Source organism: Pleurodeles waltl, chromosome 5 (genome assembly GCF_031143425.1).
Source record: "Pleurodeles waltl isolate 20211129_DDA chromosome 5, aPleWal1.hap1.20221129, whole genome shotgun sequence".
Classification (NCBI taxonomy): Eukaryota; Metazoa; Chordata; class Amphibia; order Caudata; family Salamandridae; genus Pleurodeles; species Pleurodeles waltl.
Window position 1 is genome coordinate 664748841 of NC_090444.1, and position 23618 is coordinate 664772458.

A 23618-nucleotide genomic window follows, 5' to 3' on the forward strand; every position below is an offset into this window, starting at 1 on the left:
CGTCAGAGGCTATTTAAATTCAAACCTCCCTTTTCCATTTTATACAATGTTGAATGTCAAAAAGCCAGTTGCCTCTGAGTTTACCAGACCGTGTTTGTAATGATTAAATCATATGGCCGTTTGACCGAAGATGTCACAAAGACAAAAGTAAGTCTGCACTGGTAGATTTACACTTCTCAGAGTGTAAATGTATTGCTTCTGAATTTCATAAACATTCACAAAAATCTCTGAACAGCTGCACCAGGTGTAGAATTCCATGCAGATTCTTGGAAGGTCATATGAGATTCCCATCGGAATCCCAACCTGGTGTGCATCATTCTCTATAGCTGAGAACTCCACACAGGGGATGTGGGATGCCCTGAGCAAACGCACACGCATTTCTCAGCAGAGAAAGATTTCCTAACGGAGGAACCCATTCCCCTACATCCCATCACAGGGTGATTCACCCCTTTCCACCCTGTAAAGTGATACAATCAAGCATTGTTCTGGAATAACAAACTACGTTATACTAGGCTGGAAAGGGGAATGTGAGGAGTTTCTGAATCTCCACTAATTGTGGATGTTCCCAGACCTCCAAGGCTAATAGACCAAGGACCAGCTTGGAACATTCATATTTACAGCCCATGACTCGGATTGATGGGTGTTGAGAAACGTCTGCACTCATCGAGGAGATCTCTGTACCTGTAAATGGACATACATCTGCTAGAAAGCCTGTTGTGAATTTCTGGCACACGTTAGGAAAATTAAGTTCTAAATATATTTTATGACCCCATTTACCTTTGTGAAATTGCCCTATTAGGCTCAGATTTACTAAACTTTGACACAATGCAAGTGAAGTTGCTGCAGTGCATCAAAGGAGGAGAGGAGAAATGTGCCATATCTAAAATGATATGGCATAGTTTGGCTCTCTTTTAGTGCTGGCACACTTCTCACTGCTTAGCACCAATGCAAGCACCCTGCACTACGATGGAGGGTGGCAGTGTGGGGGTCAGAATAGTTTTTGTGCAGGAAGTGAAATCTCCCCGCATGAAAACTATTGTATGTGTGCTGTGGAATGCACCACACACAAAAGGAGAAAGTAACAAGGATAAATAAAGATATTTCTCTTTATTCCTACATGCTTGGGTAGGCACACTATTTTGGCACAAACCCATGTTTACTATCTTTAGTAAATATGGATTTGCATTAGAATACATGTGTGGATGCCCAGGAACTCCCAGCTGTTTCTACCTAATGCCTGTCCGACACAAGATAACACAAGTCAACAGTATGTGCTGGCTTTAGTTACTTGTTTTACAAAGAGATGCACAGGGGCCTAGCTTGTTCAGTAAGATTGGGGAGAGGTGAGTTTCCGATTTTCCAACAATCACACTGGAATATAATGTTAAAATACACTATAGGACAAGCAGGGCACATGAGAGGAGCTAAAGGGGCAGTGGAAAGGGAGGCAAATGAAGACTGGTAGGGATAGTAAGTGAGAGAAAACACACTATTTTGTACAGTAACCAACATTTTTGAAAACTTTCAAAACAGAGCGGGAGAAAGTGCGTGTGCACATTTTTGTTTGTGTGTATGTAAACTTTCCTGATGAAATCCGACAGACACCTCACCATACCCGACGGAAAGGATCTGTACCCAGCTGTTTAGCTGAAAATACATTTACTAAGGGGTGTTACACCCTAAAGACTTCCCCTGAAGCTACGCCCCTGGCAATGCAAATGTAGCTTAGCATGGCTTAGTAAATATCAAAATAGATTTTGAGTCAGGGTTACATCTAAAAGTTGATGCAACCCTGATGTCAATTGTTATTAAATCACGGCTCTAGTATGTAAACCAAAGCCTTACTTTGATTAATTCTTTAGTCCTGTATAAGCTGGAGAAGTACAACTGCCTCCACTGGCTATCCTCCACAGCTCCTCACACCACACTGTGAAACAAGTTACTGAGTTACATCACTTGCCTCATGGTCAACATTGTAAAATCTCCTATTTAGGCCTCGGTGAGATTCAAATTATGCTGACAAAGTTGTTAGTGAAATTTGCCAACATCTATAAACATTTGCATTACACAACTTTTTGTGTAAACTCTTCTATGACATAAAAATCCCTTAACTTCCCTGGACCATTTCAGAAAACTCCCATTCCCACCATCCCTACTTTCAAAGAGAACACTGTTTTGTCACACCTTAAACATACTCGTATTACAGCATAATTCAGGCATTGTCCCTTTTAGCTTCTCACTATTGTAACTTTCACCTTCAAGACAAGTTATTCCATCTCTGAAAGTTTGAGAAAATGTATTAATTTGCTTTGAATCCCCTGCAAAAGCTGACCCCGTATTGTTTTAGCCATTGCCCTCTTGTTTACCTATGGTAATCACAGCTGTGATATCAATGTGTGGTATCAATGAGATAATATAGATAGCAACTATATCAATTCACAAAAATATAGGGAAATAAATATTGTTAACAAAAATATTGCCTTACTATACTTAACTCATAAGAACACAAATATCGATAGCCAAAATATCACAGATAAAAATGTTGAGTTGAACTTATAATGAAAATATCAGAAACAAAAATATTGATAACTTTAAATAAACATATAAATAGTCAAACATATTGAAACACACAATATCACCTACATTGACATTGCCAAAAATGAATACATTTCATTACAAAACATAAAAATACCGCCATTTTACAGCAAACAAAAATAAACTGGAAAAATATATAACTATTAATACAATCAGAACAATTTTATTTTACTAAAATAAACTCAGAGCACCCCATAAAACAAACACTCTTCAATCCATCAACATATTAATAAAAACATTTTGTGTATTTTAAACTTTATCCAGTCCTGCAGACTCTGTGTTCCCTGCTGCTGCAATGGGACCACATCATCCAGCAGTCAGCTCTTGGAGGATGGAGGAGGGGCACATTGCACTTTCTCATTTCCTGCAGCACAAGTCAACAGACTCTGTGTTCACTGCTGCTGGTGTGGGCACAATATTCCCCAGCAGCCAGCTCTTGAAGGAAGGAGAAGGAGAGGCACATCATGCTATTAAGCACTTACTCGCAGCACAGGTGCAGCAGACTCTGAGTTCACTGCTGCTGGGGTGGGTCTACACCCCCCAGTAGCCAGCTCTTGTTGGAAGGAGGAGGAGGGGCTCATTGCGCTATTAAGTGCTTCCTCATTTCCCACAGTATGGGACGCACCTGGGTGAATGCCTGGGCTAAAATCAGACCAAGAGTGGGCCCTCTTGTCCCATCATTGGCTGGTAGAGGGTGGGCTCGGCCCTCTCTCTTGGCCTTAGGCCGTAAGAACTAGTGGTCTTCTCCTCCAGTGTTTTTCTTCTTCAACTGACTTTTGCTGATTGGCTGCTGTGGAAATCGCTTTCCTCTTCGTAATTTTGCCTGTTAAGTAGGCCTCCCATTGTACTCTTAGGACTCTATACGCTTTATCTTAGTTTAGCTTCATCTATGCTCTATGATGGGGAATAGAATGATTCCGGGGGATAAAGACAACGCTAGTTCTTCAGGAACCCCACAGCACAACTCTGGATTCATTTCTGGCTACAGCAGTAATTGTAGTCACCAAGGAAATAGATCTCGTGGTGTGGCAGCTGTCTCTTGAACCCTGCGAAGGTCACAATGGCCCGGGCTTACCTACACAAGTCAGTCAGATCTCTGGGGGGGGTAGTTTCTGTGGCTGGTACTGTGTTTGCTTTGGTGGATCTGGATTGCGGGCTAGTAAGACTAGATTCTAATGGTCCAGATACTTTGCCACTGAGTAAAGAAAGATCTGCAACTAAAAGAAAACATCAGTCTAAAGGGATTTGTGGTGCAAGTAGGAAAGAGTCATTGTGCCCCAATAATCATGCTCCAGCCCAAGTCCAAGCGGTTAATGAGGCCACTGGACGCGTTACAAATTATATTATCAAATCTATTTTGGCCCATCTTTCAGAGTTATTTAAAGTGGTCATTTAAGCCAGTATGGCTACCCTCGAGGGAACATGGTGGCTTGCTGAGACGTGCAGACCACGGTCTCAGCCCTCCACTTTACATCGCCAGCTCCCCCGCTGTGGGACGAGCCTCAGTTTGCTTTTTTTTTTGTTTTGCACTTACCTGGTACCTGCAGCAGATGGGCGCCCCGTGTTCAGGGGCCCCCTTCGAGCCGCAGCTCCCTCCACATTGGACCCAAGCTGCCTGGTTGCTCCACTGACACAGGGGGGCGGCGGCCAGGCTTTGCTTCCAGGGCAGTAGGGGCAGTGTCAGCACAGGCTTGTGCTTTGCTCTGCCTAGGCTAAATCAGGATCTTCTCGGGGAGCAGGATTTGGAGCTCCCCTGTAACAAAATCGTTCATCAGCATTATTTTGCGCCCCATGCTCTTGACCACTGGCCCTCCTGCATGACCCCCAGACGCTCATCAGGGTCAGTGGCCAGAACTCGGCTACGGGGACAGAAGCTGCCATCTTCAAAATCTGGGTTGGACCCTCCAGCTTCTTTATCTGCTCCTCTACCTGCTTTATCAGTGCTGTCTTAACCAGGTCCTGGTGTAAGGAGCAAGTGCGCCAATAAAGGTAAAGCCTCTTTACTTTTGCCTCCTCATCCACGAACTGAGAGAGGGTTTTCTCCTTTAGAGCATCAAGCCCCACCAGCTAAAATCACCACAAGCTTCACTACTGGGCAACTTAAAGTTACTCCAGCTCTTAGGTCTTTCCTTCAAGTATTAGATCAGTCCAGTACTCCACAAACTGCACATACTTCCTTCGGAGGTATGGCTGTGAATTTGGCTAACATGACGGGAGTTGCCCCCATCTCGTCTGTTTTATTACACAGCCCACCTATGCAGGAGGAAGAACAGGACACAGTTAGTGGGGCGTGTATGTACCCGCATGAGCTAGAGTCTGAGCGAACTAGTCCATCCCACACTGATTCCCTTCTCCAGTCACTGCTACACGAGATGAGAGACAAATTTGCTGTCTCCGAATCCAATCAAGCTGAAATCCAGGGGCTCTGTGATGGTCTAGATGTGAAAATCACTAATCTAACAGAGAGGCTAGGGGCTATGGAGTCCTCTATCTGTGCCCTACAGGCAGATGTGGAGTCGAACACTCATGAGGTCCAAATACTGAAGCGAAGCGAGAGGGTGCTAAGGGAGAAGCAAGAATCTCTGGAAAACCACTGCATGAGGAATAACCTCAGAGTCTTGAACATTCCAGAAGGGGTGGAGGAGACACTATTAAAGACTTTATAATATTCTTGAATAAAGACCATATCCCGACGGTGACCTCCCTAGATTTGGCCTCCGAAAGTCAGAGAGTCCACCGGGACCCTTTCAAGAGGAATCCTAACAAGGAGAAACCTAGAAAGGTGCTGGTTAATTTTGCCTCATATCGAGTTAAAGAACTGATTCTTGCAGAAGCTCTCAAATTCCAGGGCTTTCAGCATGAGGGTTAGTCATTCTTAATAAGATCTGATATGTCTAGGGCAACGCTAGATGGGCGCTGGGAGCTGGGGAAGGCCATGCAAGATTTAAAGTCTCTGGCTGCTACTCCACCATTGAGGTTCCCTGCCACCTTGCGGGTAATGTGGAAGACCAAAATGTACAATTTCCGTGATCCCCAGGAAGCTAAAGTATTGATTGATCAGATAAAAGGGGAGAGCCAGTGAGCTGAGGAGGGCTGAGGCACAATGGATAGTATGAGCGACCCAATATGGTTTCAAGGAGGGTTCCCCAGGGAGGGTATTGGGAAGGGTAGTCTGTCGCGTGTTTTAATGATTTATTTAAGGTCACACTGGGTGGGGAGCAGATGGGGAAAAATGAAAACAAATTGAGTTCTTGCAAGGGTGTACAACTGTTCAGACAAGAGTTCTTTATCTGGATAAAGACATGAGGATGGAACCCGGCGATACTTTCAAACTTAAAATCTTGACTTGAAATGTAAACGGCCTTAAATTGAGCAGTAGAAGGAGGACAATTCTTGAGTTCCTAAGGCTATCTGATAGCCAGATCATTCGTCTACAGGAGACCCATCTAAGACATGAGGAGTGGATGCGTATTCTTAAGTCACAAAAGTGGATCACCCACCTTGCTTGTACTAATCAATCCTGCAACGTGAGAGGGGTAGCAATTATTGTAAAGAGTAAAGGTTGAAGCCAGCTGACAGAGGTCAGTGCTGATCCTAGGGGGAGATGGGTTTTGGCAAATATCAAGTTAGGAGGAGTCCAACACACTCTGGTCTCCTATTACGGCCCCAACGTGAACAACTTGGGCCCACTCAGGGATCTATACGTGCAACTAATTGGAAGAACTCAGAATTTGATAATAATCGGCGGGGACTTTAATGTTTTGCTTAATCCCTCCTTAGATAGGTCTACCCCCAGACCGACCGTCAGCACACCAAATATGAGAACTTGCGTGCATATCATAATGGAAAATCTTAGGTTGATCCTTGGTGCAACAGAATGGGACAGACTAAAGAGTTTACCTTCTGGTATAAGAAACTTGGGCATGCTTCCAGAATTGAATTTTTTTTTATAGATGCAAAACTTCGCAATAATTTCATGGGAATCTCCCACCAGCCTTGTCACCTCTCAAACCATTCTGCTGTTCAGCTGGTTATAAACCTTGTTGACCCTCGTGAACCTACTAGATGGAAATTGGATCGCTCTCTTTTGGGGGAAGAAGAGATCGTTTTAATGTTGAAAATACACTCTAAGGAATTTTCTGAGAATAATTTAGGCTCTGTGTCAATAGCCACGGTCTGGGAAGCATATAGGGCTTTCATTCATGAAAAATTGATTTGTTATGCCACCTTCAGAGCTAAGAGAACCAGAACCACAATAGAGTCTCTTGAGGATAAACTCCACACTTTGCAAGCCCAAAGTCGATCCTCTCAGGATGCAACAACGCACAAAGACTTACCGCTCCAAATTCAGGAAGTGCAAAATTCACTTGAGTTTTTTTTAGAATCAATTGTGAAAAGCAAATGGGAAGCTAGTAAACTGGTGCATTTTGAGTGTGGCGAAGGCTGTGGCAAGTTATTAGCATGGAAGATGAGGTCCGACAAGGTTAGGAATAAGATTGAAGAAATAATACTAGGTGAAACAGGCAAACCTCCCCAGAAGACCACAATATCACAGAAGAATTTGTCAAGTTTTTTTCTACGCTATACAGAGATGGCTCGGAGACCTCAGCGGTGCAATTGAAAATTGGCTTAAGGGGAACACACTCCCCAGATTAGAAACAGCTACAAATTTGAGCCTTAATCAATGCTTGCTCATTAGTGAGGTAGATAGTATTATTATTGGCTTGAAAATGGAAAGGCGCCTGGTCCAGATGGGATACCGGCAAAAGTATATCAACTCTTGAGAGAAGAGCTTGCGCCTGTTCTGACGCAGCTGATGAATTAGATCCTAATAGATTCCTTCCTGATTCCGCTCTCTTGGAATGAAGCTACTATAACCTTAATATTAAAGCCTCCGAAAGACCCCAGACGATGCAAGTCTTATAGACCCATTTCATTGCTTAACAACGATTATAAAATTTTCACCCAAATACTGGCTAGGAGGCTGGATAAGGTGATTGGCGACCTAGTGCATATCAATTAGAAAGGATTCATGAGGAATCGATATTTAGGAGACCTGACCCATGACTTAGTTGTTGCAATCGATTTGGCAACCACTATGAATATGCCTCTAACTATATTAACAATTGACGTTGCCAAGGAGTTCGACAGAATGAATTGGCACTTTCTGCAGGCAGTTATGGACCGCAACACTTTTGGGAGATAACTTTCTTAACGCAATTAAAACTATCTATAAGGTTCCCTCTGCTCGGGTTCAGGTTAATGATATCCTATCCCCACAGTTTAAGATTGAACATGGTACTCGACAGGGCTGTCCTCTCTCTCCTTTTCTCTTTAATCTTTATATTGAACCGCTGGCTAGGAGAATCAGGACAGATAAGAGAATTATACCTTTTCAGTAATATGAGTGGGCCTTGAAGGAAGCCCTCTATGTGGATGACCTCCTGTTATATACACCGAACCCCCAATGTGCTCTCCCGGCACTTTGGGAAATTATCACTAATTTTGTAGGGATCTCTGGATATTTAGTTAATATAGATAAATCTGAACGAATGTCTTGGAACGGCTTGTGAGATAACCCATTAGAGAGAGAGAGGAAATTCGATATTTAGGGGTTAAAGTGGTCAAGAACCTGGCAGAGATGGCCCAAGTGAATTTTGTGCATTGCCTTAGGGAAACTAAGAAGCTACTCACCCAATGGTCACATTTATGTCTTTCTATATTGGGCAGAACAAATCTAATAAAAATGGTAGTACTGCCAAAATTCTCATTTATCTTTAATGCTATTCCACTATCTTTTAACACTGAATGGCTAAGGAAACCGCAGGGTGAATTAGTTAGTTTTATCTGGTCATAAAAAAAACACAGAATAGCTTGGAAAAATTGAGGAAGAAAAAGCTAGATGGGAGAATTACACTTCCGGATTTCCAGATTTACTATTGGGCATTTCAGCTGAAAAATATCAAATCACTCCTCTCTAAGGAAAATGTAGCCTTCTCGACTTAAGGCACTGAGAGGGTGTTTCGGGGACCAGGGTACACAGTTTCTTTATAAATTTGGTCACCCCAGATACTACAAAAAGCTAGGCTAAAAGTTCTCTATAACGCTTGCAGCATCTGGTATGCAATAAGAACGAGACTGGGCATTCCGTTTTATAGTGAACTGGCCCCAGTTTGGAACTCTCCCGGTACCCTGGTATGTCTCCAGGATGTATTAGCTAAGCCGCTGATAGAGGGAGGAATCATACAGTGGGGACCGCTAGCTAGTCCGGGCTCTGTTAGTTCTTGGGAATCTCTATCCGAAGCAACTAATGCTAAATTGTCCAGATTTAAATATGTGCAGATTAAAGCCTGGGAGCATGGGGAACCGGAGGCTGGGTGTTCCACGATTTGGGAGAGGGAAATCTCTGGCCCCAAAAAAAGAGGTTTCAAAGTGGTACTGGGTACTCATACAAGCTGAAGATGCATCTTCTCCCCCCTCTACAGAGGGATGGGATCTCGTTTTTCCTGCCCTAGACCTTCCTTATTACTGGCGGGCCTCTATGAAGATTCTTTGGTCTGTGGTTAAACCTGCCCCCTTGCGGCGGAACCACCTGTTCACTGTATACCGGGCATACTGGACCCCCAAATGGTTTACTAAAATAGCTATCCAAGGAAAGAACAACTGCCCGAAGTGTGACTTAGAGGGAGCTGATGATATCCATCTTTGGTGGCAGTGTCCAGGTATACATACTTTTTGGGAACAAGTGGGCAAATCGATTCTGTCTATTATAATTAGGCGTAATGAGATAACACTACCAATGGTTGTATTTGGGCTATACGAGGTTGCTGAGAGGAGTTTACCCGATAGATTGGAGAGACCTCTGAGGGATCTCTTTTTTTATTTGGTTTTCATAGCCCGGCGGGAAATATGTATTAAGTGGATCTCTAGCTTCCCCCCACTCATAGAGACTGGCTGTTGGCAGCAAAGAGAATCTCTGACTTAGATTGTAGTAATAGTTCGGATAGTTGCCTTATAATGTGGGAACCCTTTTTGGCTTTCTATAGAACCATCTTTTCCAGGATACTGTGAATTAATTAGACTCCACCCATTTTGACTCCTGAGATCAGATTCTGGTAAGAGTCCAATGATTAAGGCCCTCATGACAACCCTGGCGGTCGGTGATAAAGCGGCGGTAATACCGCCAACGGGCCGGCGGTAAAAAAACTGTGATCATGACCACGGCGGAAACCGCCAACATAGACAGCCACTTTAACACTCCGACCGCCACAGTGGTAGCAACAAACACTGTGGCTGTCACCGCCAGCAGACAGGCGGAAGACAATGTACCGCCCACGCTATTACAAGGCACCAATCCACCAGCTTTTCCGGGGGGTACCAACGACATCAAAAGCACGGCGGAAGCAGGACACAGAAGGGGAACCACTCACCTTTCGACACTCAGCGAAGAACCAGGACGCCATGGAGCCCGAACTACAGGTCCTGCCGATGCTGGTGTATCTGCTAATAATCCAGGAACATCAAAGAAGGCGGTGGCGACAACCACAGTGAGTACTGCACCTAGCACACAGGGGAGGGGGGAAGAAAAAGAGAGTGACACACAAATACGCAACATGCAACACCCCCACCCCCACCCACAATACACATAAAAACATGCAGCAACATTACATTTACACCCTGTTGCCCCTTGGGAGAACGCAAGAACAAGAGGATTTGAGTTAAATCAGTGATATTTAGAAAATGCAGATAAAGTTAACGCTTGTAAACAGCAGTATATACAAATATTTACAATATGTACAGGGGGCTGTACACTGTCCTTTGCAAATGTCCGTGGAGCAGTGGGCCTGAAAAACATGGGCGAAGCCCACACTTGACTCCTGCCTCAAAATGGAAAGTACACTGCACGGGCATCAGGTCGAAAACACACAGGCACCTGAGGGGGAAGGGAAGGGGGGACACCTCAGTCGGAAGATGGTACTACACTACTGCTCCTCGAGGGGGCAACATGCTCACAGCGATGTCCTGGGGAGTGCCAAACCACAGTCTGTCAAGTCTCTCAAGTGGGTGGTTTGCCCACTGCTTGGTCCTGGGGAGTGCAAAGCCACAGTCTCTCAAGTCTCTCACGTGGGTGGTTTGCCCACTGCTTGGTCCTGGGGAGTGCAAAGCCCCAGTCTCTCAAGTGGGTGCCAGTTTTCCACTGGTTCTGGAGGGGGCTTTGTGCCCAGTGATGCTGCACCTTGGGTGTGGCAGTTCACATTCCCTCACCTGAGTGTCTGAGGCACGAGATGTCCAAGGAACAGGTAGCATGATACTCCATGGAGGAAGAGCCAGACTCCATACTGTGGCGACTTAGGCTGCAAACTACTGGTAGTGCCAGTGCTGGTGGTGGTGCTTCAAGTGGTGGGTACAGGTTGCTGGCCTGTCAGGACTAATGGTGGTCACCAGTCCCTCACCTGGAGGCTCTGAGCCCTGAAGTGCCTTGCCTTTGGTTTACTTCCTGTCTCCACCTTGGCAAACGCTGCTGGGCCCTTGGCACTGTCCTCTTGTTTTTTTGGATAAGGCCTTGCTGGGTGGGTCATGCGTCTTGTCCATGCTGCATACTGGCCCCTTCTTCACCTTGGCAGGTGGTGGAATTGGTTGGTCCTTTGCATTGTTCGGTGGCACACTGCCAGCCCTGACGGGTGCCTCCTTTGATCCCCTGGGACTTGCAGGTACCACAGCGGAAGCCGAGTTGGTGGCTGAGGAGCTGGCCTGGGATCTTGACACCCTGGCCCTAGGGGAAGGACGGGGGGGGGGAGGCGTAAGGAAGAGATCAATGTTAGCCAGGAAACGTTTTTTAGACACACTGGGATGGGAAGATGGAGGGGTTTTGGGAGTGGAGGAAGAGGTAGTGGTTGTAGGAGGTGTACGTCTGCTGAGTTTGGGTGAAGGTGCATGGGCTGGATGCTGTTGTGAGGTGGATGGCTGTTGAGTGGATGTGTGCCTGCGTTTGTGTTCTTTGGGAGGAGGGCTCACAGACACACTGGGAGAGGACACAGGGGACGTGTGCATGGTTGTGTGGGGGGTGACTGCTCATGTAGGGTGTGTTGTGATGGGCGTGCTGGTAATGGAGGCAGTGGCTGATGATGTAGTACATGCAGGTGTGAGTGGAGACGCTACTGGAATGGAGGTGGACGAAGAGGAGGAGGGGGACACAGTGGAGGAAGTGGATGTTGATATGCTTGCATGGGTATGGTGCTTGTGTGAGTGCCTGTGTGATGATGTGTGGTACTTATGTTTTCCTGAGCCATTTTTGTGTGTTGATTTGTGTGCGCTGGTCTAAAGGTGTGCTTGGGATAGGGTGAGGTTGAGGGGATTGGGTCTGGGTAGTGGAAGTTGGAGGGGGGAGGCTGGACACAGGGACAATGGCTGCCATCATTGCTGAGGTCAGAGCCTTAAATGCTTTCTGTTGGGCCACCACACCAGAAATGGAATTCAGTATGGTTGACTGCCCAACAGAGAGGGATCTCAGGAGGTCAATAGCCTTCTCACTGAGGGAAGCAGGGCGGACTGGGGCAGGGCCTGAGGTGCCTGGGGCGAAGGAGATGCCCACCCTCCTGGGGGAGCGGGCATGGGAAACACACTAAGGGGCTGCTTGGAGGGCAGTGCTCGTGGGGGGTGGCAGCTGTACCTGTTGTTGGTGTGGGCACAGATGTGTCTGCCACCTCCAGGGAGCTTCCTTCGGACGAGGAATCGCTGTCACTGGTCTCCCCTCCTATTGCCGTCGTGGAGCTCCCCTCGCCCTCCGTCCCACTGGTGCCTTCACCCTCGGTGGATTCGGCCTCCAGGCCCATGTGGGATGCAGCTCCCTCTGTCGCCGGTGCCTCTGCTCCTCCACCAGACGATGCTAATGCACACAAGGACAGGGTGACAAAACAGAAAGGGGGGGAGAGACAGAGGATACACTTGGTCAATGCCAGCAACACCACTACCGTTGGCAGACACAACAGACAGGGAGCCGCCCCATGCACTAGGCCATGCCCAACTAGTCACTAAGGGAGTCACCAGCCCATGGGGTACAATGCCTAATGCCAGCATCTGCATACCTGACACCCACAGGACCCTACCCAGTAGTAGCTGGCCACTTGTTCCATTGGGGTAGGAGTGCTGCAGAGCCTGCACACAAGGGACCTATCTTGCCATGATCGCCTTGGCCTAGGGGCACCCACCGCCCCATTCCCCACCCTGCTAGCTCCTAAAGCATGCAAAGTCAGGTTTCTGAATCTGTACTCACCCCCTTGTGGCTGATGTGATGCCCTCAAGCGCCCATCCAACTCTGGATAGGCCACCGCCAGGATGCGGAACATCAGGGGGGTCATGGTGCAACGGGCACCCCTTCCACGTTGGGAGGCCAGCCCCAGCTGGGCCTCTGCCGTTTTCTTCGTCCAGCGTCGCCGGTCCTCCCATCTCTTGCGGCAGTGGGTGCTCCACCTGTGATAGACCCCCAGGGTCCGCACCTCCTTGGAGATGGCACACCAAATACCCTTTTTCTGGTGGGCACTGACCTAGAGGGAAAAGACAGCGGAAAATGTAATCACTCACCCGTCCGGACTGTCATACTCACTGCCCACCAGTTCCCACCCATGCCCTGACGCACATACACTGACCACCTCTCATGCAGCAATCAGGCCAGGACGCCTTAGCACCCCCCAAAATGTGGCTTACACCCACACATGATGCTCCCAGTGTACTCACCTGTTTGTCTGGAGGACCGTAGAGTAACGTGTACTGGGGATGACCCCATCCACCAGTTTCTCCAACTCCTCCGCAGTGAAGGCAGGGGCCGTTTCCCCAGACACTCTAGCCGTTGTCTCTTCCAGACTCAGGTCACAGCAGCACTTGCAGTGTAGGTCCTCTCCTGTTGATGGTCAGGCAGCAAGTGAGTAAATAGCTAGAAAATGGCGGTGACGTCTGCGGCGGTGCGTACCGTCACCAACGGCGTACATTGCCATTGGCTCCTGGGAACCATAGGGACCAATGATAACCAATGCGGAGTTGCGCGGCGGTCATCGACCGCCTACCCCGACGCAGCACACTGCCAGTGCAGTTACCTCATATCCCCTTGTCCCTCCTCACAGGTCAGGCAGCCGCCATTTCAGGGGGGCACATGGCATGGCACCTAGCTGCGTCACAGCACATATTGGCACATCTACTGACTCTCAAATTCACACACTGCTTCTGTTACATTAAATCAAAAACAGTTGTACAATCTATGTGGAAAATTACCTTCTGCTCACCGTTCTTCTCCATAGGCTACAACCACTGAGGCAGATGATGAGATGGCGGCATCCTCCGGTGTACAGACCCCTGGTGGACCTAGCGACAATGGAGGACAGACACATTATCATCACATATTTGATCGTGCCACAATCCAAGAACTGTGTGCACAACTGGAGCCAGTCCTGATGTCAGCTATCCGTCAGCCCGCAGGAATACCCCCTCTAGTGCAGGTTCTGTCAGTGCTCCATTTTCTGGCAAGTAGTTCCTTTCAAACTAAAGTGGCCATGGTATCAGGGATGTCTCAGCCAATGTTCTCCAACGTGTTGACCAGAGTGTTGTCTGCCCTATTGAAGCACCTGCGCAGCTGCTTCATTTTCCCCCAGGTGGATGATTTGGCCACAGTGAAAGCTGACTTCTATGCCCTGGGACATATTCCCAACATCACAGGTGCCATTGATGGTATACATGTGGCATTTGTTCCCCCCCCTGCAGAAATGAACAGGTCTACAGGAATAGAAAAAGCTATCACTCGATGAATGTGCAAATGGTTTGTTTGTCAGACCAGTACATCTCCCATGTGAATGCCAAATATCCTGCCTCAGTGCACGACGCCTATATCTTGAGGAATAGCAGCATCCCTTATGTGATGGGGCAACTCCAGAGGCACCGGGTGTGGCTAATAGGTGAGCCCAAGGTCCCCACACATTATAAGTTGGGGTCTGAGTAAGGGGTTGTCCCTAAGGGTTAGTGTGTGTCTAACAGTTGTCCCTCAATATTTGCACCTGACTCTGGTTACCCCAACCTGTCATGGCTACTGACCCCAGTGAGGAATCCCAGGAAAAGGGCAGAGGAACGTTACAATGAGGCACATGGACGTACCAGGAGGATAATTGAGAGAACCTTCGGCCTCCTGAAGGCCAGGTTCCAGTGCCTCCATCTGACTGGTGGATCCCTGTACTACTCACCAAAGAAGGTGTGCCAGATCATCGTGGCATGCTGTATGTTGCACAATCTGGCCTTGAGACACCAGGTGCCTTTTCTGCAGGAGGATGAGCCTGGAGATGGTCTTGTGGCAGCGAGAAAGAGGAGGCAGATGAATAAGATGTGGACAACAGAACAAACATTATACCGCAGTACTTCCAGTGACACTCAGGTAAGAGACTGTAACTCTAATTTACATTACAGTACACTTTTGGACATTGTACATGGCAGCCTCTTACCCTCTGTCTATGGACACTGACTGTTCCCTTTGGGGTCTCTATTTTCAGATCTGTATACCCCATTCTGGCTACTGCTGTATGTACTGCTGCCCACCATCCTGTGGTATAGTTCACTGAACATAGACGTTGCAATGCTTTGATAATGTTCTAATCATATATATTTCTAATCATTACACTGACTCCAGTATGGTTTCTGTTTCAAGGGTCTTTATTTTTGGTGCAAATTAGTATGGGGGTAAATGCAAGGGGCTGGGGTGATGATGGAGGAAAGTCCAGGGTAGAGTCCAGTCTATTGGTATCACAGGTGCATTGTCCAATGGGGCATTGGAAGGCAATGGCAGTTCAAGGTGGACAGGGTGACATAGTGGGACACAAGGGTGACAATCAGGAGAGTCTTATTCGCTGGTGGGGGTCTTGGCAATGTTCTCTGTCTTCTGCCTGGATCGCAGGGACCGTTTGCGGGGTGGTTCTCCTTCTGCAAGGGGGGGTGCTGGTGGCCTGTTGGTCCTGTCCACTAGCGCCGGTAGTGGTGGAAGGCTGTTCCTCGGTTTGGCTAGTGTTAGGGACCCTTTGTTGTGCCACTGCCTCCCTCATGGTCTTGCCCATGTCAGCCAGCACCCCTGCAATGGTGACCAGGATGGTGTATATTTTAGTTAGGTCCTCCCTGATCCCCAGGTAGTGTCCTTCCTGCAGCCGCTGGGTCTCCTGTAACTTGCCCAGTACTTGGCCCATGGTCTCCTGGGAATGGTGGTATGCTCCAATGATGTTTGAGAGTGCCTCGTGGAGGGTCGGTTACCTGGGCCTGTCCTCCCCCTGTCACACAGCAGTCTTCCCAGCTTCCCTATTGTCCTGTGCCTCTGTCCCCTGAACCATGTGCCCACTGCCACTGACCCCAGGTCCCTAATCGTGCTGTGTTTGTGGGGTTGCCTGGGGTCCCTGTAGTGGTTGACACACTTCTGATTGACGTGTCCTCGCAACAGAGGTATGGGCCCGCTGGGTGAGTGCTGTGCTGGTGTTTCCTGAGGGGGGAGGATCTGTGGTTGTCTGGGAGTGTGGCAGAGGAACCAACTGTCCAGAGGTCCCTGATGGGCCAGGTTGGTCATCCGGATCCAGGTGTGCAGAGATGTTGTCATCACTGTGGGCCTCTTCTTGGGGGGGGCTGGATGTAGCTGGCACCTCCTCTCTGGTGACGTTGGGTAGGGGTCCTGTTGGGATGCAAATGAATTGTTAATGTATCTGTGCGTGCCATCTTGTGCAATGGGTTTGTTTCCCTGTATGATTGTGCTTTCCCTGTCGGCTTGCCCTTGTGTGAGTGGTGATTTTATGGGCTGGGTGAGTTTCTCTGTTGGGCATGCTGGGGTGATGGTTGTCCATGCAGGTCTGTGATGGGGGTCCATGGATTGGTTTGGCATGCAGGGCTTGGTATTGGGATGGGTGGGTTGTGATAGCGGGGTATATTTCAGGTGATGGAGTGATAGGGTGAGGGTAGGTGTTAGAGTTTGGGATAGCTTCCAGGTAGGGTGGGGGATATGAGAGTATAGATTTGACTTACCAGAGTCCAGTCTTCCTGCTACTCCTGTGAGGCCCCCAGTATGCATTATTGCCAAGACTTGCTCCTCCCATGTTGTTAGTTGTGGGGGAGGAGGTGGGGGTCCACCGCCAGTCCTCTGTACAGCAATCTGGTGTCTTGAGACCATGGAACGTACCTTCCCCAGTAGACCGTTCCACCTCTTCCTGATGTCAACCCTTGTTCTGGGGTGCTGTCCCACGGCGTTGACCCTGTCCACGATTCTCTGCCATAGCTCCATATACCTTGCAATGGACGTCTGCTGCACCTGTGATCCCAATAGCTGTGGCTCTACCCGGATGCTTTCCTCCACCATGACCCTTAGTTCCTCCTCTGAAAACCTGCGGTGTCTTTGGGGTGCCATGGATGTGGTGTGAGTGATATGTGTGAGGATGTGTGAGGTGATGTGTGGGGTAATGTGTTGGGGTGTATACTGTGATGTGCGTGGATGGTGTATGGCTGCTGGTGTACTGTGCCTCTGATTGAGTGTGTGCTCTTTGCTTGTCTCTCTGTGCTTGGTCACTTTTTTTCATTGTAAGGGGTTGTGGGTAATGTGAGTGTGTGTTTTATAGTGGTATGGGTGTGAGGGTGTGGTGTGTCTATGTGTGTCAGGTGTGTGTATTTTCAATTGTCCAATGTGGTATGGTTTTGTAAGGGTATGTGTATTTTGAGCACGGTGGTGTGTACCGCCAATAGATTACCGCTGTTGAATGACCGCCGCGTTGATTCATGGGTCGTGTAACTGTGGGCGTATACCTGTTGGTGTAACGGTGTGGGTTTTGCTATCACCAGTTTATCACTGACCTTTGGGCTGGCGGCCTTGTATGGGTGTCTGTATTGTGGCGGTATTCTCTGTGTGGGTCTTAATACCTGTGGCGGATTACCGCCGCGGTCACAGTATTTTGGCGGCCGTCGGCACGGCTGTCGGCAACATTTACTGCCAGGGTTGTAATGAGGGCCTAAGTCTTGAGACCGAACAGCTGGGAGGATGGGAGCGGCCTAGTGCTGCCCCTCTCCCCAAGGCTGATGGGGGGCGTTCGTTCCTTTAGTGACACTGGAGCCCTAGGGCCATGATCAAGGCTGAGGCACGCTGTTGTCTCTTGTCTGTCTTTTGTTACATATGAGGACTCAAAAAAAAAAAGCCAGTATGGCTACCCTAGAAGAAATGTTGAGCTCTCTGGCGGTAATGGTTTCCGATTTACTAAAACTGCACATAGCGGAGTCTAGGCAACACTAGCATGGTAGCAACTATATCTTCCAATGACACACTCAATTATACAGATATTTGTCCAGGGGTGAGGGGGATTCTGTTACCTGGCCCCATTAATGTTATCCCCTCAGCACCCTGGGTAGGTGGTCACAAAAACGTATCTTCGCCTCAAGTTGGAAGAGACAATTTAAGTGGATCTGTGTAAAGGTCCTAATCCCACACCGGAGAAAGAAGGGACACACACCGACCTGTATAATGGGAGTTACTCACACCTAATACTACCCCCAGATTGCTGCCCATATGTTGCTATGTTAAGAAATATGCCATCACTGTCACCATCAGCTGCGGAGTCCATGGTACAACTTAAGAACAAGGTCTGTTTTTGGTCAAGCCAGAACTCTGACTTTCATTTAAAGGAATACAACAATATCTTATTTGTGAGGAGGATTGACTAGATTGGCCCCTCGGATAAGCAGCTAAAAGGGGATTGTATTATTATTAACTTTTGATATCCAGGATAAGCTTTCTGTCTGATTGTTTTCTTATTATTACCAATGGTATTAACTTGGTTCCACTGGAGTTTTTTCTACAGACATTTAGAACCCAAGGCAGAGATGGTACCACAGCAATATCAGACTGAAGCAAGGGTGGAGGTTGGACAGCTACCCATTTTGACTAGCAACAGGTTCTCTGCCCCGTAAGGTTTAAAGAACACTGACTGACTTGCAACCATTAGTAAATCCCCAGGCAAGGCAGATATTGTATTGCAAGCTCTGTACCCGGGGATACTTCTACAAGGAGAGTTTTATCTTGTGTGTTATGGAATGTTTCAGGATATCATTCTAAGCTTTACAATGAGGACTGTTTTAAATATATCTCTAATTTTGACATTGTGATGATGTACAAAACATAGACCCCGGGGTATATAACATGGGCATTGTTAGTTTCTCTGTCTTTCCTACTGATGTTCCTGGGTGGAGAGTTGGGGGTGGGGGGAGGTGGGGTTGGTGACCCTAATTTGAATTGCTATAGTTTTTAAGTCCATTCAAGTGGTATGCAAGGATCAGGGGATTTTAATTGTATGGGTTATTCTTTTCAACAAGTGTATTTCTTTGTGATTAATTTTTACCACCCTGTGTTTGAGCTAGGTTGTCAGATTTATATTTTATTTTCTGTCTTAACTACCAAAGCACAGGTCAGCCTGTACACTCAATGAATTCCATGCTATAGTAGGTGTGGATTTTAATGTAAAATAGGCACGAATGCCACTCTGTTAGATCCATTTCACTGAGGGATAATCACTCATCTAACCAGACCGTTGACAGCAGTAGTTGGAAACTTTTAGAGGCAGTCTCAAATGTGAGCCTGATCAACGTAATTAAGAAGGTAAGTGATCTATCTGCACAGATTCCCACTTTTGTGTGTTAGAGACAAGGTACGGTGATTGATTATATCTTTGTTAATCAGGGCCAGAGCTGGCTTGTGATCGCTTGGGAAGTTAAGAAACATGAGCACTGTGATCATAATCCCATAGTGATGACAGGTGATGTACTTGTTTACAGTCTCCTTTTGAACCCAGCAGGGCCGAACAGTCTGGGCATAAAGGACAATGGGCTCAGCGTCAGTTGGAGAAGAACACGGCCACATTGACTGAGCTGGAGGGATCTAATCGAGGTTTGATTTTGGATACCCTATTGGTAGATAATCCCTCTCCATCTGACATCCTTCTGGTTTTTGAGAAACTGAATAGCTTGGTAAGGGATTTGATCAATAGCAGCTGTAAACCTGCAAGAAGCCCCCATTCTACTTGGTTCGACAGCTCACGTAGAACAGCGAATAAGAAGTTCAGCTTGGCTCTTAGTCATCAACGTAGATATAAAATGCTGGTGGCAGCTGCCAGGCGTGAATATAAATGATCCATCAAAGACAGGAAACTGGGGATCAGGAGGGAAATGTGGGAAAACCTTGTGCAGGCATGTAAAATAAAGGATGCTGTTAGATTGTGGAGCATTGTGAATAAAGGAAGCTATAGTGCTGCAACCATAGAGGGTTTAGTATCCAACATCTCCTTCGAATGCAATTATTCCTACTGGGACCAATCGGGGAAGGATGGGATGAAAGTTGATTGTTGCTTTTCCCTGGATATTAGATTCTGTTTGGAAGAGGTTGTAGCAGCCATTGAGGAAAGCCCAACTAAAAAGGCACCAGGTCCCAGTGGGGTGCTGATGGACCTCTAGTAAAAGAATATCTCTATGTGGGCACCCATTATAAAAAATGTCCTTTATGCTACTGTCTCTGAGAAAAAACCCTCATTCATGGCAGTCTACTTGTATTGTTATGCAGTTTTTACTTTGATAATAGAACTGAACGTTTAGGACAGCAGAATAGCAAATAGTGGGAGTCCATCTACACAGTTAGTAACTGCCAGCCTAACGTCTGGCTACGTCACAGTGCCTCACCTAAAGCTCCAAATCTACTGGAGTAAAAGATGATTATGGCAACCTGAACATGACAGTCTGACTCACCAGGGAAGCCACGGAAACAGATCTTACCTTTTTCATACTATTATTCATGCATGCCAAGGAGAGACAAAAAGATGCAAGATAAGTTTTCAATACATTTATTGAAACAATCATAATCTAGCGTCTACAAACTGAGGTGCGACAACTAGCAGATGTAACAAAGCAGGGTAATCAGCATTAACAACATAGTAAAGAGGATAAACAATACAATCATGATATCTTTGGGTCTAGATGAACTAGAGGGTCCTACCTAAGCCTATATCTGGACTGAGAGCTTAGTGGTTGTAGCTCTCTGCCGTCCCAAGCTAAGAGATTAGTCCCAGCCCTATATCTGGAAAGAGTGTTAGGAATCAGCCTGTGGTGTACCTGACAATCCTCTTGGAAAGCTGGCAGATCAGTGCCAGCTGAGCTGCATGTCACACAGCGTGCATCTCAAGATAATCATGGCCAGAATGCCACCTGCCTTCCTTGGGTCAGTGCACAATTTATATAATAAATAACATACATGCACAGTTCTGATGCAATGCTGTGTCTAGGTGATAGAAGCTATCTCCAGAATGGGTAACACAAGGTAACATTTTGTTTACATTGTTCCATAGCCTTGGACAGAAAGTACTTATTATCCGGGCAAAGGCTAATTAAATGAGCAGTGTGTTCCTTGCATTCCTAGAATAAAAGCAAACTGATAAAATGTGTAAAAGCCATTGCTAAAAAGAAGATTAAAATGAATAAAATGAATAAAACATGAACTGTAAAACTAATGACCCACCTGGGTCCTGAACGGTCTCATGACAATATAATACCAGTTTTTAAGAAAGGAAATAGGAAGGCCCCTAAGTGGTATAGACTGATATTTTTATTGGATTCAGTAGTTAGTATTGTGGGATAGGCAAAAGAAAAAAGTATTCTCAGCTTCATGCAGTATGGTTCTGCGAAGGCCTTGGGACCCTAGAGTGGTGCTTAAACCTACATTTGATTATAGGGAAATATATGATTGCCAAAAAAAGAACCGTATATCTTGCTTTGAGGAACCTCAGTAGCACCTGTGATTAGGTAAATTGTTTGAAACATTTGGGAACACTATCTAAGCTGGGTCTGCCCTATCCAACAGATGAATTTTTACAGGCATTACATCAGGGGGTTAGTGCATCTGTTAGCTATAGCATGGAGCGTGAGTGCACTGATTCTTTTAATCTCTTTAGGGGCGTGCAACAGGGGTGTGCCTTAGATCCCGTTTTATTTACTTTTTAATATTAATGGTTTGCACCCCGTTGAAGTCTCTCAGGGTCAGGATCTCCAGAGAGCGAAAGGCAAACAGATAGCAGCTTTATTGTATGCCGATGATGCAGTTCTATGTTCAAGGACTCCTAATGGTTTACTTGGCCTTGTTGATGCTTTTGTCAAATATATGGATTAGTTAGACCTGGAAGATAATACATAAAAAATATATCACATGATATGCAGTAAGTCACTTTAGAAAATTGAGCCCAAGGTGATAAAGGGTAAATTAATTAATCAGGTCAATAAATTTTCATATTTGGGGTTACATTTTGATTCCAGGGGCAGCTAGTTGCCTTGTCTTTCAAAGCGGTGTTCTTGCTTCAACACCACTGTGAGATTTGTTTTTGAGATGGCTTCAAGAGTCAGCAATAAACCAATTCTGCTGCTACTAGAGGTGTTTAAACTTAAATGTCTATCTATTTTAGCTTTTGAGGCATCAATAAGGGGATATCGGGTTGTGCCCATCTGCAGCAGGATGAGAATAGTTTCTGCAGGTGATTGCTTGAAGTAGGGGCCTGGCAGTTCCCAGTTTTTTAACATGAAGAATAAGGCCTAGGTTTTGTGGAAGACGGAGTCAAGCTTGAACCATTCCTTTTCTTGATTGAGGTCTCAGCAATACGCACACCAAATTTAACAGGGAGGTTATTTCTGACTCTTTGGAATGCGATCCAGGTGATAAAATTCTGTGGCTGGGTTACATTAGGTGTTTCACCAACAGATTGGGTAGGTAGAAGCTGTATGAGGGTTGGGTTAAAAGGATATTTTTTGAGACTTGCATGTGCTGCCAGAGATGCAAGGAAACGTAAAATAAACATCTTTGAGAATTTATGTCATGTATAAGCTGTGTCCAGGCATTGAACCAGGTTAACAATGTTTGGGAAAGATCAGGTTAACAATGTTTGGGAAAGATCGCTCTTGATCAGGTTCTGGCTTGGCTCTAGCAGATGCGATCTTTGTTTAACCTTGGGCCAGTACAGTGCTAAACTGTACTGGTGCACCCCTTTGATGGTACCTCTATATAAACCTGTTTGCACTTTACCCTCTTTTGCAATGTAGGCCTGCTTTCTGCCATCTTTGTATGGTTGCTAATCCTGCTGTGTATTCTGCTGTGGGGGCTTTTAAAAAAAAAAATGCATTATGTTGCCACAATTCTGTGAATTTTGAACTCTCTCCGATATATTTTATTGTTTTTATCTGATGTTTGTCTCTTTTTCTGTGATGTTTCTCTTTTAAGATTATTTTTAATAATCGAATAGAGATGATAAAGATGAAATGTGAAAGGTTAATAAAAACTATTTAGAACAAGTACTAGCAGTTAATCATTAATCAAAAATAATAAAACAAATATATGTATCAATAATTCATTCAAAAGAAAACAATTTTTTTTAAATATATATTCAACATTATAAAACAAACACTAATTAACATTTACCATTTTACCATAAAAAGGAAATACATGAAAACATTCAAACTAAATGAACATTTACCACTAAAACCAACCTGTAAAGCAAAGTACCCAATAACATTATATTATCAGCTAAAACAAGAATGTAAAAGACTGAAAGGAAATGACTACTTAATACACCAAAACTACAGACGCTGCAAGAAGACAATACTCTGTCGGATTTTCCCAAAAAAATCTGAAACCAGAAGGGAAAATTGTACACATCTTCCTTCTAAGTAAGTAGCATGTGTATTTAAACTAACTTAAAAAAATGATGAATTAAAGCATATAAAATAATAAATAATCACAACATCAAGAAACTTCTAATGCATCAAAAATGAAACTCCCTCTGTCCCCACTAATACTAACAAAAACATTTTAAATAAAACTAAAGTAACTTTTTTCCTCAACAGAAAAGGTGCCACCTGACCCACACCCCAGTGGAAAACTTGAAAATACACTTGTCAGCAAGAACACATATGTAAGTATAAAATAGGAACCAAGTACAATAACTCTGTAT